This window comes from Peromyscus leucopus, unplaced genomic scaffold (assembly GCF_004664715.2).
Source record: "Peromyscus leucopus breed LL Stock unplaced genomic scaffold, UCI_PerLeu_2.1 scaffold_115, whole genome shotgun sequence".
Taxonomy (NCBI): Eukaryota; Metazoa; Chordata; class Mammalia; order Rodentia; family Cricetidae; genus Peromyscus; species Peromyscus leucopus.
The window spans coordinates 1,953-16,465 of record NW_023504281.1 but is presented as its reverse complement, the minus strand read 5'-3'; positions in this window follow the sequence as shown (position 1 = coordinate 16,465).

Below are 14,513 nucleotides of genomic sequence, written 5' to 3'. Positions count from 1 at the left end.
GGCAGTGTTGGAGGATACACAGTAGAAGGCTCTGGCTAACAGCAGAGTCCCAAATCAGGGACTAAGCTGACTGGGACTTGGAAAGCGAAAACAGGTTTCACTTTAAGTTGTGAAGTTTGCCACAGGTTTCAATCACATCATAACATACTTTTCCAACTACAGTATTCTATCATCTACACTAGTAAGAAATTTATGAACCTCTCTCTACAGGGCCCAGAGTATATTTCTCCTATCTATCTGTCTATCTATCTATCTATCTATCTATCTATCTATCTATCTATCTATCTACTATATATCTATTATCTGATCAGTTAATTGATCTGTCCATCTTAGTTAATTTTCTGTTGCCATGATGAAATACTGTGACCAAAAGCAATTTACAGAAGGAAGAATTTCTTGGCTTCTCTGGGCCCCGGGTGCACTGTTAGATTTTCATTCCCTTCCTGTCTGGTTTAGATCTCATCTTGCTTGGTTGATAAGGATTCAGTAGGAGGATGAAAGGCAGCTTCTTCCTTGATAGATACGCTATTTGGGTAGAAAAGAGAACTCCAGAGAAAGCTCTTCCCAGCGTTTGCAGATTCTCTAACACTTAGTTTGCAGCTCAAAACACATTTTGGAGTATCATTGAGTGTCAGTGCTAAACACTAATGAATTGCATACCTTTAAAGAGAGAGGGGAGGGAAGAGGGGAGAGAGAGCACGCACCATCAGTGGCCCCTTTTTAAAAAATTATTTTAATTTTAATTTTTTTAAGACAGGGTTTCTCTGTGTAGTTTTGGTGCCTGTCCTGGATCTTGCTCTGTAGACCAGACTGGCCTTGAACTCACAGAGATGCACCTACTTCTGTCTCCCAAGTGTTGGGATTAAAGGTCTGCACTACCACTGTCAAGAACTGCTTTTGGAAAGGTAAGAGGTATGGGAGACTCTGGTTAAAATTGTTTCTGGCCTTAAAAATTTTTTCATTCTTGGGGAGCTGTGGTCTAGCCTCTATTCCTAGTCACATACACACTCACATTCACACACACACACACACACACACACACACACACACACACACACACACACAGATTGAGAGAGAGAGAGAGAGAGAGACAGACAGACAGATGGAAAATGTCCTCAAAGTAAGGCGTGTCTAACCTAGTCCCGCACCGGAACTGGTGTTCAGTAGACATTTAGTAAAAAATTCTGAATGGATGGAAAAACCACAGAGGAACAGGTGGCTCAGTTTGGCTCTACCATGGTGACCCCTGTGGTTTCTACCCCTGTGCATCTTTGAAACTTACGCTTCCTCCTCTGGAGGACTTTTAAAAAGAATCACTTGTTTCTGGTGATCATCGGGTAGGAGAAGAGAACCAGCCACCCTGAAAGATCCCTAAAGACCGGCATCTTTCCTCTTGGCTCACTGCTGAGTCCCGGGAGTCCCTTGGTGTTTTGTGAACAAATGTAAATGTCACCTAGACATTTCCATCCATCAATCTTTCAGCAGCTGCCTTTTTAAAATTTTTTTAATTTCGGGTCCTGAGTAGCCAAGCTGTCCTAACCCTGCCCTAAGCAAATGTCTGCAGAGTTCGTTGGCAAGGGAGGCATCACACAGACGCTTTCAGTTCCTTTCTCAGAGTTCCATCCAGACAAGCCTATCTCCTTCTTCAGATAAAAATCCCCAGATCCTGGGGTCTCGATGGACCAAAAGGAGGAAACAGAGTGTGTGGGGGGTGGGGAGCAGCTGTTGTTGGACAATGAGGCAGGGCTGGGGGCTCCTGGGAAGACTCAGGGAGCAGGGTCCCAGAAGAGCTGGGGGTGCCCCTGGTAACCATCTACCTGAACCAAGAAGTTCATTCTTCTTTTCTTTTTTCCTTCCTTCCTTCCTTCCTTCTTCCTTCCTTCCTTCCTTCCTTCCTTCCTTCCTTCCTTCCTTCTTTCCTTTCTTCCTTCCTTCTCTCTCTCTCTGTCTCCCTCCCTCCTTCCTTTCTTCCCTCCCTCCGTACATGTCTCTGTCTCTCTCTCTGTCTCCCCTTTCCCTCCCTTCATCCCTTCTTTCCTTCCTTCCATCCTTCCTTTCTAAAGATTTGTCTGGCTTTATTTTTTAAATTTTAAGATCTATTTTACTCAGTGTCTATGGGTATTGTGCCTACCTGCATGTATGTGCACCATGTTTGTGTGTCACAGATGGTTACGAGCCACCATGTGGGTGCTGGAACTGGACCTGAGACCTCTGTGAGAGCAACAAGTGCTCTTAACCACGGAGTCATTTCTGAAGCCCAAGAGGGAGCTTCAGGGCAAAGCAGGAGACCCCCTGTGAGGCCCGGGAACGTGATGAGTCTGCCATCATCTGTCTCCTCCCATTTCCAATAAACTACAAAACAAAAATGAAAGGAGACCGCCTCTCTCTCCCAGGAGGCTTTGCAGTTTTGGATTTAGTCACATCTACTGGAGAGTAAGACTTGATTTCCAGTGTAAATTCTATTGTTGGCAGCAGCATCCTGGTGGGCGACATGAGAAGAAATTTCACCCACGTCATCTCCGAGGCCTCTCTCTCTGTCAGTCTCAGCTGTCTCTGGTCAGGCTGCTCACTGTAAGAGTAACAGTTGTCCTGGTGTGTGGGCACACACTTCTTAGATCGAAATTCAAATCTTTCTCTAATGCTTACCAATTATAATAACCATCTGAAGCACAGGAAATTCTGTTCATAGTAGAATGCCTGGTAGCCCTATATAGAGGCAAAAGTCCTGGATTAAAATGTTTTCATTATTTCTGAAACGTCATACTGTGAAAATTCAGATTAATTTCTGAACCTAGAACTAAATTTGCCAGTTGCTGACGTTAACATAATGACCACGTCTTCTTTGCCCATTGAAATTGCTTTGCCTAGATTGCATCTGAAGCAGTAATTTACCTATGGGGTTCCTGACATCTCCAATCAGGGTTTTCCTTTCTCTTTTGCTTTTTTCTTGTTGACAGGGACAATTGGCATATTGTGACTTCTGTTAGAGCTGTGTCTTTGTGTGTATTTTGAACAAACAGGCTGGGGAGCTTGAGAGTGGGTCTCGTATCCGACTCATCTTTGCACCTTCACATCTAAACCAGCACCTTGCACAAAGTGAACCCTGATGTACGTTTGGTGGCTTGCATTCATCTGCCCTCTGGTGCATTGTACCAACTGTTCAGGCTTCTGCACATCCTCGATTCCTGGGATGCTCGGCTAATAGAGATTAAAACCCCACAGATTGCCGAGAGAAGATGAGACAAAACACACAGATTGGCTGAGTCTTGGAAAGGAGGTATTACAGACGGAATTGACATTGGCCGAACTCCAAACAACATAAAAATGTGGTAGAATTCATTAATTTTTACCTAGAAAATAAACAAAGTTAATTTATCTTCCCATTTAGTTATATATCTACTGCTTTTGTCCCAAGCAAGGGTAGAGGCTGGTGGGCTCCTCGGTCATAGGTTAGAGCCATTTGATGGAGGAAGCCCAGTTAGAGCTTGCCTAAAAGGATTTAATAAAGCCTGAGACTGCATACACCATCACTCCATTCAGAAGAGTTGACTTGGGAAGGACATACTCTTTTTCCCCCGTGTAAGTACATATTTTATATAGTATATAGGACACATTTTGGTGTCAGGGGAAAGAACACTGACAGGGAATGTGTCTTACTGTCTGATGTCAGACACAATCTTCCTTGCTGAGTGACCAAGGGGTCTAAAAAAAGACTTTAGGCCACCAAGGCAGAATAGGCGCTGAGTGTTTAATTCACTATTACTGTCTAGCATGGGGATTCATTCACCAATAAGTAGCTCTCTGAGTAGTTAAGGATGTCATCAAGAGATACTCCTGGAAGTAGATGAGATCTACATGAGCGGACTGAGTGTTGGGGGGTGGGGTGGCAGAGGGTGAGGAGTGGGGGATGAGAACATAGGGAAATGGGAGGGTCAAGCTGGAACAGGAACAGAGTGGGAGGGCAGGGAGGGTGATACCATGATAGATGAGGACATCATGGGAATAGGAAGAGGCAGGGGAAGCTCTCAGGAATCCACAAGGATGACCCCACCTTGGTCTGCTGGCAGTGGTCCAGAGGGTGCCTGGACTGATCTACTCTGGTGACCGGTCTAGCAAATAACCTAGCTGTCATCATAGAGCCTTTGTCCAGTGACTGATGGAGGCAGATGCAGAGATCCACGGCCAGGCACCAGGCTGCGCTCTGGGAATCCAATTGATGAGAGAGAAGAGGGATTCTGCAGGCGAGGGACGTCGAGATCATGATGGGAGGATGTGCAGAGATGACCGGCCACACTAGTGGAAGCCCATGAACTGTGGACTGGTGGCTGTGGAGCCCCCATGGGACTGGACTAGGCCCTCTGGATATGGAAGATGGTTGTTTGGCTCGAACTGTTTGGCTGGTGCATGGGTAGGCTTCTGGGAATCCGGTGCCTGTGGTGTGATGCCTTGCACAGCCTTGATGCAGTGGGAAAAGGCTTGGACCTGCCTACACTCAGTGTGCCGGACTCTGCTGACTCCCCATGGGAGACCTTGATTTGGGGGATGTGGGGATGCAGGGTGGCTTGGGAGAGAGGGTTGGGGGGTGGGAGGAGGGAGGAGGGGGATCTGTGGGTGGTGTGTGGATTGAGTAGAAAATTTCTTAATAAAGAAAAATGAGAAAAGAGATAGAGATACTCCTGGAGGCAGGGCTTGAAGAAAGTGAAGACTTGTGGAGGGGAGAGCATCCTTTCAAGAGGTTTCTACCCAGTGCCATACTGAATTGCATACACTAAAGTTGACATAATGTGTCCATCAGGTCCCTAAGAAGCATTCAATATTCCCAAATGTTTCTAAAATACTATTTTCTACATGGGCTTGGAAAAAAAAGAAAAAAACTCAAGGCCATGTCATTGTAATTACAAACCACTCTGGTGCCTTTTAAAATGTGATTCTTGGTGGGGAGACACTGGTGTAGAGTGAAGAGATCGAAGATGGATCAAACAGGAGTTTGTCTTTTCAGAACCGGTGATGGTTCTACAGAAGACGGCTGTGCCCACACTAGTGTGGGATTTGTGTGGGCTGAATGCGGAATTTAGCCAATTCCCGACTTCTACGTGTACAAACTTCCTAGTCATTAACTCAGTCACAAACTAGCTTCCCTCCAGCAGATATGATGAGGTTTCTGTCTTTAAGGAGCTTCTAAGTATCTGTGGGAAAAAGTTTGATGCCATGAAACAAATAACGTAAAGCACTGGGTGCCGTGTTATAGGAAACTAAGTATTATGATGTCTCAGACACAAAGAAAACGTTGGCACTGGGTTGCATAATGAGGTGTATCCTGGGCACACCTCTAGCGCCATGACTGAATTGTGTGAGGTGTTTTCTGATATCACATGTTCCTTCCTTAGGTTTCTAGGAAGCTTTGTGTATCTCAAAAATTTTATAAAAATGTTGATTTTCAATAGAGTGTTGGGTAAAGAGGGCATGGAAACTAGAGAGTTGTAATAATTTTATATATATGTATATGTATGTATACATATATGTTATATATGTATATATTCTTAGTGTTTTTCTCTTTAGTGTATACATATATACATATGGATGGATATGTATGTGTGTATGTGTGTGTCCTAGGTCATGATAAAAAAAAGCAATCTGAAGTTAAATCAAGAATGGATAAAATGATAGAGTCAAGACTCTGGGTAAACCAGAGAGATACAAGGCTGCTGTTAGCTGTCCATGGCATGCCATTTAACAGCAAAAGTATTCTTTTTATAACTAGAAGGAATATTCTAAAATAATGATAAAAGCTAAGTTAATAAACCTGTACCATGGTTAGTCACTATCACTATACAATAACAGAATGGGGCATATTTTTTTAATGACTGGCTGTGCAGCATGTTATTTCACTACAGACATACAATCATGCGTGGTGATGCTCATGATGTCATTAGATTACAGAAAATTCCCAGTTCCATTATAATATTATGGGAGCACTGTGATATGGATGGCTAATCAGTAGGTGAAACGTCGTTGTGTAGCACGTGACTGAATAGCATAGCAGTAGATGACCCATGTACTCTTGACAGGCAGGGCTCCATGACATCTCCATTTCAGGGCCAGGCAAGCATGACTTGGAGGCATAAGTAAGTGGCAGTTGCTTGTTGAATTGGCCAAACTGTACCCAGTATAGCCACGTTCCCTGATTGCTCACATTGGTGCCTTTTGGCATGAGTGTGGTGCACAACAACCCTCTGGCATCAGGTGTTCATGCCACATGTCTCTTCCTCTTCATTCGTCAGTGTTTGGACCAAGTCAGTTTTCAAAGAAGTTTCAGGAAAGCTATAGTAGGGTCCAGTCTACCTCACCTTGTTTGGAAGTAACCAAGCATCACATATCTGTGCTGTCATCAGGAGACTGTAGGGAGGTGAGGAAGACAAGACCATGCTAGCATCAAATCTTGGCTCTGCGGCTTTATGACTGCTTGAAGTCTGAAATGTTATTTTGTCATGTTGCTAAATGTGTATGCATTTTAAAAATTGCATTTATTTTCTGCCTGCCTGCCTGCCTGCCCGTCCATCTGTCTGTCTGTCTGTCTGTCTGTCTGTCTGTCTGTCTGTCTGTGTCTCTCCCTCCCCTGTGTGTGTGTGCGTGTGCGTGTGCGTGCGTGCGTGCGTGCGTGCGTGCGTGTGTGTGTGTGTGTGTGTGTGTGTGTGTGTGTGTTGGTCAGAGGATAGCATGTGGGAGTGGGTTCTCTCCTTGTATTTTTGGGATCAGATTCAGGTCACCAAACTCATCAGCGAATGCCCTTCCCTGCTGAACTCTCATGCTGGAAAACCTAAGCATACCTTTCTATACCTGGAAAAGAGAGATAATAGAAACCCTTATCTTGGAGTATTTATAAAGATGGAGTAACACACAAAGTCTTCCCCTTCTTGCGAGTGTGTGGGGATGGAGGTATGCACATGGGTATGTACTGCACACCTGTGGAGGTCAAAGGAAAATGTCTGTTGGCCTTTTCCATTACTCTCCACCTGATTTTCCCAGGACAGGGTCCCTTACTGAACTGGGAGCTGGGCTGGCAAGTAGCAAGCCCTGGTGTTCCTGTGTCTGTCCCCATAGCACTAGGATTACAGGCATGTGATGTGTCCTGTAATGTCCACATGACACATGACAGTTGTACCCAGCTGTTTATGTGGGTACAACTCTTCCCAGATCCTCTCTGCCTCCCTACCCACCCAACTTCATTCACTCTCTCAACAACAAAACAAGCAAAAACAACAACAACAACAAAAAAAAACCATTAAGACACAAAAGCCAAAACAAAACAAATAAAACAAAGGATTCCCCTTGACACACACAAAAAGTTATGTTGGCCAATGTCTCCTGGGCATCAAGCCTGCCCAGTGTGGTTTACACGCCCAATGGCACTCCAGTGGAGAAAGCTGGTTTTTCCCTTTATCAGCAGTTATGTCAACTGTAAATAGCTTCTTGGCTAAGGGTAGAACTTTGTGTCCACTTCCTCTTCTTAGTGCTGTGCTTCCATGCATGGGCTGGATAAAAAGAGACGGTCTGGGGAAGTGTGACCGCAGACAAGGAGGGTGTGAACTAGTTGTAGAAGTTTGGCAAGGTCTGTTTGTCCAGAGTGGTCCGCATCCTCGTGTCTTCACAAGGAAGGCTTCTCCACGGCTCGGTGCAGAAGACACATTCTTCCATGAGGGTCATACGATAATTTCAAGGCATGTCAGGAAGTTCTTTCTCAGTTTTTGGCATGTCTAGGAAGCGCCAAGGGGTGTGGGAGTTCGGACAGGCTTTCCTGTCTCTGCTGTTTCTCCCACACCAAGGTCCCATGGTGGTAGCATGCCCTGCAGTCTACCATTATTTTAGTCACTTTCCATGGGGATTTGAGAAAAATGGGGAAGAGCAATAAAAAATAGGAATGATAATGACTATATTCACCCTGTGCTGTCAGACAGATGTGTCCCAAGCGTCTCTCATGCCTAGCATCTTGAGGGTGTGTATGGGCGCCCGTAGGTCACATTCTCAGTCTGCACTATCTCTTCAGGAGTTTTCGTACAATGAGTAGCCTTGAAAGATCTGGATAGCATTGTTCCTCAGAACAGAAAGTTGGTTTGCTTACAGCCCAGTCTAATAAACCCTCTGAAATAAAGGCTGGAAATTTCCCTTACAGCCCATTAAGGCAAGCTGGTTATTCTTAATCTCCAGATAACATGGCTAAGACACCACTCTCTTTGTGGCACTCACAGGGCTCCCCTTCATTACTCCCATGTGGAGTCATGACCTACTGGACAAAAGCATGCTCATGCTTCCATGTTGTTCTGGGAGCAAGAAAGTCTTGTCTGCAGCCAGACTTTGTGTCTGTATCCAGGAAGATGGTGCACTGAATTGCTAGCTTTTGTGTAGTGTAAAACCCCCAGATCTCTCACACTTCTTGATAGGGAGGACCTTGGGGTAAGTTTCCAAGCTGCAACAGGTTCATCAATTGGACCGGTGTGACTAACACACCCGGAGGTACTCACTGATCAGGTGGCAAGTGGTTTCCTTGCTGCTTGGTACATAGTGCTAACAAGACTGAGATGTTTCTACCATTGCTGTACACACAGAGAATGAATATGAACGAAGTACTTACATAGGAGCTCCATAGTTATATTAATAGTATGTGAACATTGAAAAACATAGAGACATAACTTAAGGTCTATTTAAATTCCAAGCCCTAATTATTCCAACTCAAGTATTCACCTTCATTAAAAAAGAAAAAAAAATCAGTGGAACTGGGGCCTTGTAAGCAATGTGTTTTTTTTTTTTATTTAAGAAATATTTTTTTATTCATTTTACATACCAATCACAGATTCCCCCTCTCATCCCTCCCTTCACTTGCCCCAGCCTTGCCGCCCCCGCCATTCCTTCCTCCAAAAGGCTAAGGTCTCCTATGGGGAGTCAGCAAAGCCTGGTATATTCAGTTGAGGCATCAAGGCTGAGCAAGGTGTCCCACCATAGCTGATGGGATCCAGAAAGCCAGCTCATGCACCAGGGATAGATCCTGATCCACTGCCAGGGTCCCCTCAAACAACTGTCTCCCATATGCAGAGGGACCAGTCCGGTCCCATGCAAACTCTAAGATCGTGGGAACTCATGAACTATAGACCAACTGCTGTGGAAGAGTGTGCTTTTGAAGGTTACACCCAGCTCCCAGCTCCATCCCTCCTTTTCCATGAGGTGAACAGCCTTCTTGGCCATAACTTCACCACAGTCCAGAACCCATAGTATCAAAGACTGGAGACTGGAACCATGAGCCAAGACAAATCCTTCTTTAACTCATTCTCTTGGGTGTTTTGGTTGTAACCACACAGATGTTAACAATTCTACAACCTCAGGGAGTTTTATATACATGATTGGGAGTGGTGCCTAGCACATAAGGCACTCTAAGTAATGGCTATAACTATGCATGCACATTATTCATATCACAACTCTGAGAATAAGATTTAAAATAGCCATGATTAGGATTTTCTCTTGCCATTAAAAAATGTTAAGTTGCTTGCACATAATTACAAGTGTGGCCCCTCCTTCAGGGTAGCTATGACTCTATCTATGTGGGGTGTTTGGATGAACTAAGCAATAGCTGGTTTCTTTAATGCTCTCCTTTAACATACTTTACTAAGAGAGGGTTGCATATTTTCCATCTTTTAGCTCATCATGCCCTACTAATTCTGAGTCCAGCAAAACTTATAAGCTCTTTGTTAGCTATAAAGACCTAAAGAATGCTGGGTTTAGAGTTGAAGTAACAGTTTCCTAATTTTGTTTACAAGTCTTTTGTCAAGTTCCTTCTGTGTTTTGGATCGATTCTTGCTCTGGTTTTAGTGAGCAGATTAAGAATCAGCACATTTTCACTTATTTTAGGATTTGAGGAACCACGCTGGGTTTTTTTGTGGGTTCCTTGGTTGCTCCCACCTCTGTTTGGCAGCATAACTTCCTCTCTGAGTTTCACATGGCAAAATCTATTTTCTAACAACGATTTCTTTCCCTTGGGAATTAGACGTAATATTGAATTTGTAGAACTCTACCAGATAAATGTAGTGACTTGTAAGTTATTCTCTCGGTTATTTAGTGAATTTATAATCTCTGCATTAATCCACCTTTCACCACAGGCCTGGCGTGACAGTAATGATTCATTGTTCACTTGAATGTTTATTTGTCCTGTGTCTAACATTTTGAAAACCACGTCTATTTAATGATGTTAGATTACACTTGAAGAATCCATCCATCCATCCATCCATCCATCCATCCATCCATCCATCCATCCATCCATCTATCCATCCATCCATCCACCCACCCACCCACCCACCCATCTGTCCGTCTGTCTGTCTATCTATCTACCTACTTATCTATCGATATTTACTTTTTTTGAGACAGGGTCTCTCGTAGCCCAGATAAACTTGAAGTCAAGGATGCCTTTGAATTTCTGATCCTCTTGCCTCTACCTTCCAGGTTCTGAGGTTATAAGACCTAATTATTTAGATTTCACATAACTATAAAAGCCGCTCAACCATAACATTAAAGAATAAGGAATATTATGTTTTATGCTGGGTTAGATCTAAGGACACATATAACTATTGCTCAGTGGATCTCAATCTGTTGGTCTTGACCCTTTTGGGAGCTGAACAACCTTCTCACAGGGTTGCCTAAGACTATAGGAAAACACAGATATCCATATGATTCATAACAATAGCAAAATTACAGTTATGAAGTGGTAACAAAAATAATTTTAAGGCTGGGAGTCACCATAGCTGCATCAAAGGGTGACAGCATTAGAAAGGTTTAGAACCACTACTCTAAGCCAAAGTCCAGAAACTCAGATTATATGACAAAGTTTAATTCTGTTTGTACAGGGAACAACGATTAAAGCATTAATATTTTGTTGTTGTTGTTGTTGTTGTTTTTGAGACAGGGTTTCTCTGTGTAGCTTTGGAGCCTGTCCTGGAACTCACTCTGTAGCCCAGGCTGGCCTCAAACTCACAGAGATCCACCTGCCTCTGCCTCCCAAGTGCTGGCATTAAAGGTGTGCGCCACCACCGCCCGCCTAATATTTTTTATAATATGATATAATATAATATAATATAATATAATATAATATAATAAATATAATATAATATGATATAATAACATAATATAATATAAAAATATCTTTCATATTTATAAGGAAAAAACCACAGGAAATTGCATTTTCAACAATTTCTTGACATTTTAATGACATAAAAATGAATTTAGCTATTAAGCCTATAGGAACAGGACTGTATGGTTTAAAGAGTACGTCTTGTCTTTGTGTTGCAAGGGGCTGGGAAGATGGCTGAATGGATAAGCCACTTGCTCACAAGCATGGAGATCTGATATACTCATGTAAAGAAGCCAGGCACAGCAGCAGTGCACATTTATACCCGCAGGAAGGGAAAGGTAGGGGCAAAGCCAACCAGCTCCTGAGAGCTTGCTGCCCAGCCAATCTGGCTCAGTCAGTGAACTCTATGTTGAATGGGAGACTCTGTCTCAAAAAGTAGACTAGAAACTATAGAGGGAGATCGCCATGATGCTGACGTCTGGCTATCACATGCATACACATACACAAACACAAACATGTACCCACACATACATCATATACATACACGATATTGACCTATAAAAAAGGACCACACATAGGTATCATTTCTATAGATCTCTTATGCCCTTCTATAACCCTAGGTGGTAAGCTATGGTACTAATTGGGTCTATTTTACTGTGATGGGCTTTGAAAATCATCCAGTCTTATGGCCTGGTTTTATAGATAGTGAAACAAAGTCCCCCCTGCAAATAAAATAAAGTCATTAAAGAAGCCATTCAAAATAAACTAACCATCAAAGTCATACAGGAGTAGGAGAAACAGAGTAAGCTTATACTGCCTGGAAAGCTCTCTCTCCATAATTAATTTTGAAAATCCCATGTCTAATCTGGAACTAAATATATCCTGTAGAAGAAAATTCCTTGACTAGCATGGATAATGCTTCTTAATACCCAACAACCTTTTCCATCAGAAGTGGCATTCTTGAGTGTAATATCCTCTTTTCATGCAAATTAAGCTTATTTCTACATGCTAGGTAGGTGCTTAATAGAGATAGATGACAGTCTCTTTAGCACTTATACTCACATACGTGTGTAGTAAAGCATTCTGCGCTCTCCTATTTTACACTGAGTTCTTTCCCTCTTCTGGAGAACCCTAAGCTTTGAACTTTGAAATCCATCCCTACCTCCCATCCCACCATCTAGAAATCGGGGCATTTGGGTTCAATCCTCCATATTTTTACCATTCTCTTCAATTAACCACTAAAGTGTCTTTGTTTTTTAGTTCCTCCAACACTCTCAAATCTCTAAACCTCAGTGTCCTGACTCTAACTCACACCATAATCACTGCACTCTGAGAACTTCGCGTCTGACTCGGCGATTACTGTGGCTAAGCAGCCCTGAGCCTCAACTGTTCCACTGAACATTTATGCTGTGCCTTGGTGTGAAGGAAAGTGCCTTCCGCCGACCCTTCAGCAAAGCTGTTGAACAGATTAGAACCTCAAAGACTGTGGAAAGGTAGGGCTGTCTCAGGTTCCGACCCTAATGACCATTTCTCTTGAGTTATCCTTTCCCACCTTTGAGTCTGAGCTGACATCCTTATGACTTCTAAGTGGAACCTTTGAAAGGCATGAACTTAACAGACTGCTGGCTTCCACCAACCCAAAAGCTGATAGTATCATGGATAGCATCTGAGGCTTGCTACAGAGGGTCCCCCCTCTTTGCTGTAAACTGCTTATTCAATATTTGCACCAATGCATTTGAAAAGGGTCTTAATTTGTGATCCTCCATTTCCGTAAAAGCGTCAGGAAATTGTTACCTCATCGGAACATGGCTTTTGGAGAAACTGAAATCCTGAGTCATGATCACTCAGAATAAGCCATCCCTTTTGTTTCTTTGAGGTGAGAGCTGTTTGTCTCATGGGCAATAACGTGAGGGCTATAGGAGCAATAGTGAGGAACGGCACGAGGTTGACCTTTGTGTCCACACACATGCACACCTGCTGGTCTGAGACTGAGGGACATTAACTGGGAAGTAGCTGACATTATCTCCATTCCACCGCTGTACGTTCCTGACCCATGCTGGTCTTCCTTAGTCTTTCTGTCTTCCTCTCCTCACTCCCCTTTGCTAACTTTTTAAGACATGTTGCACCTAATGCACACTCCAAGTGTGGGCTTGCTTTCCCAGTCCTTCATGTTACTGATTAAAAACACAGTCAAGGTTAATCTCACTTGCTAGAGGTACACTTTGGCTCAATATTCACATAGAATCTGTCCTTTATCCATTTCTAAAACATAAAAACGATGTCTCCCTTACTAAATTTTTTTATTTCAGGCCCAGACACCCTTGCCTCAGACAGAATTAGGAGATACTGTTTCCAAACAGTATATTCTTTGTGAACATATTAAGATTTTCAATTCCTGGAAACTCAAAACCAAACCTGAGCATTCTTCTCTTTGATGAGTCTTGAATATGACAGATGTGTTTGTAATAGTGTAAATTCTAAGGAAACATAGAATGCATTTTTGAATACAGATAGAGATTGTCACTACAAACATAAAGAGAAAAAAATCACAGTGTTCTGGCTAGTTTTATGTCAACTTAATACAAGCTAAAGTCATCAGAGAAGAGAGAACTTCAATTAAGAAAATGCTTCTATTAGGTGGGACTTGTAGGCAAGCCTGTAGGACATTTTCTTAATTAGTGATTGACAGGGGAGGACCCAGCCCATTGTGGGTGGTACCATTCCTGGGCTGGTGGTCCTGAGTTCTAGAAGAAAGCAGGCTGAGCAAGCCATGGGGAGCAAGACAGTAAGCAGCTCCCCTCCATGCCCTCTGCATCAGCTCCTGCCTCCAGGTTCCTGCCCTGTTTGATTTCCTGTGGTGAATTCCTTCAATGATGAACAGTAATATGGAAATAAAAGCCAAATAAACCCTTTCCTCTCCAATAAATCCTTTCCTGCTTTGGTCATGGTGTCTCATCATAGCAACAGTAACCTTAATTAAGATACACTGTATCTTCCAAGAATGTAGGCTGGGTAGGGGAAGTTAGTGTTGCAATTCTACTTTGTTAGAAACACTGCCTTGGGAGCCTCAGTCTGTTAGTGTAGTCTCAGGTCTGACCTGTGGGCTTTTGGTCTGACCCTCTCCAGTGCTTGGTTATTTGTGACACGAGCAAGTGATACACTTTCTGTGCCTCAGTTTCCTCCATTGTAAACCACAGACAACACGTTATATAAATGCACACATGATTTTAATGTAGTAGCAACAACAGTGTGCACATTGTAGGGTTGTTATGGCAGCTGCTTGATACATGTAAATCACACGGAACCGTGTGGGGCACATGCTGAGTTCCATAAAGCATTATTTCTGCTTTTGAATTTCCTCCACTTTACACTGGGTGGGGGAACACTTGTTTGTACTTAGGGG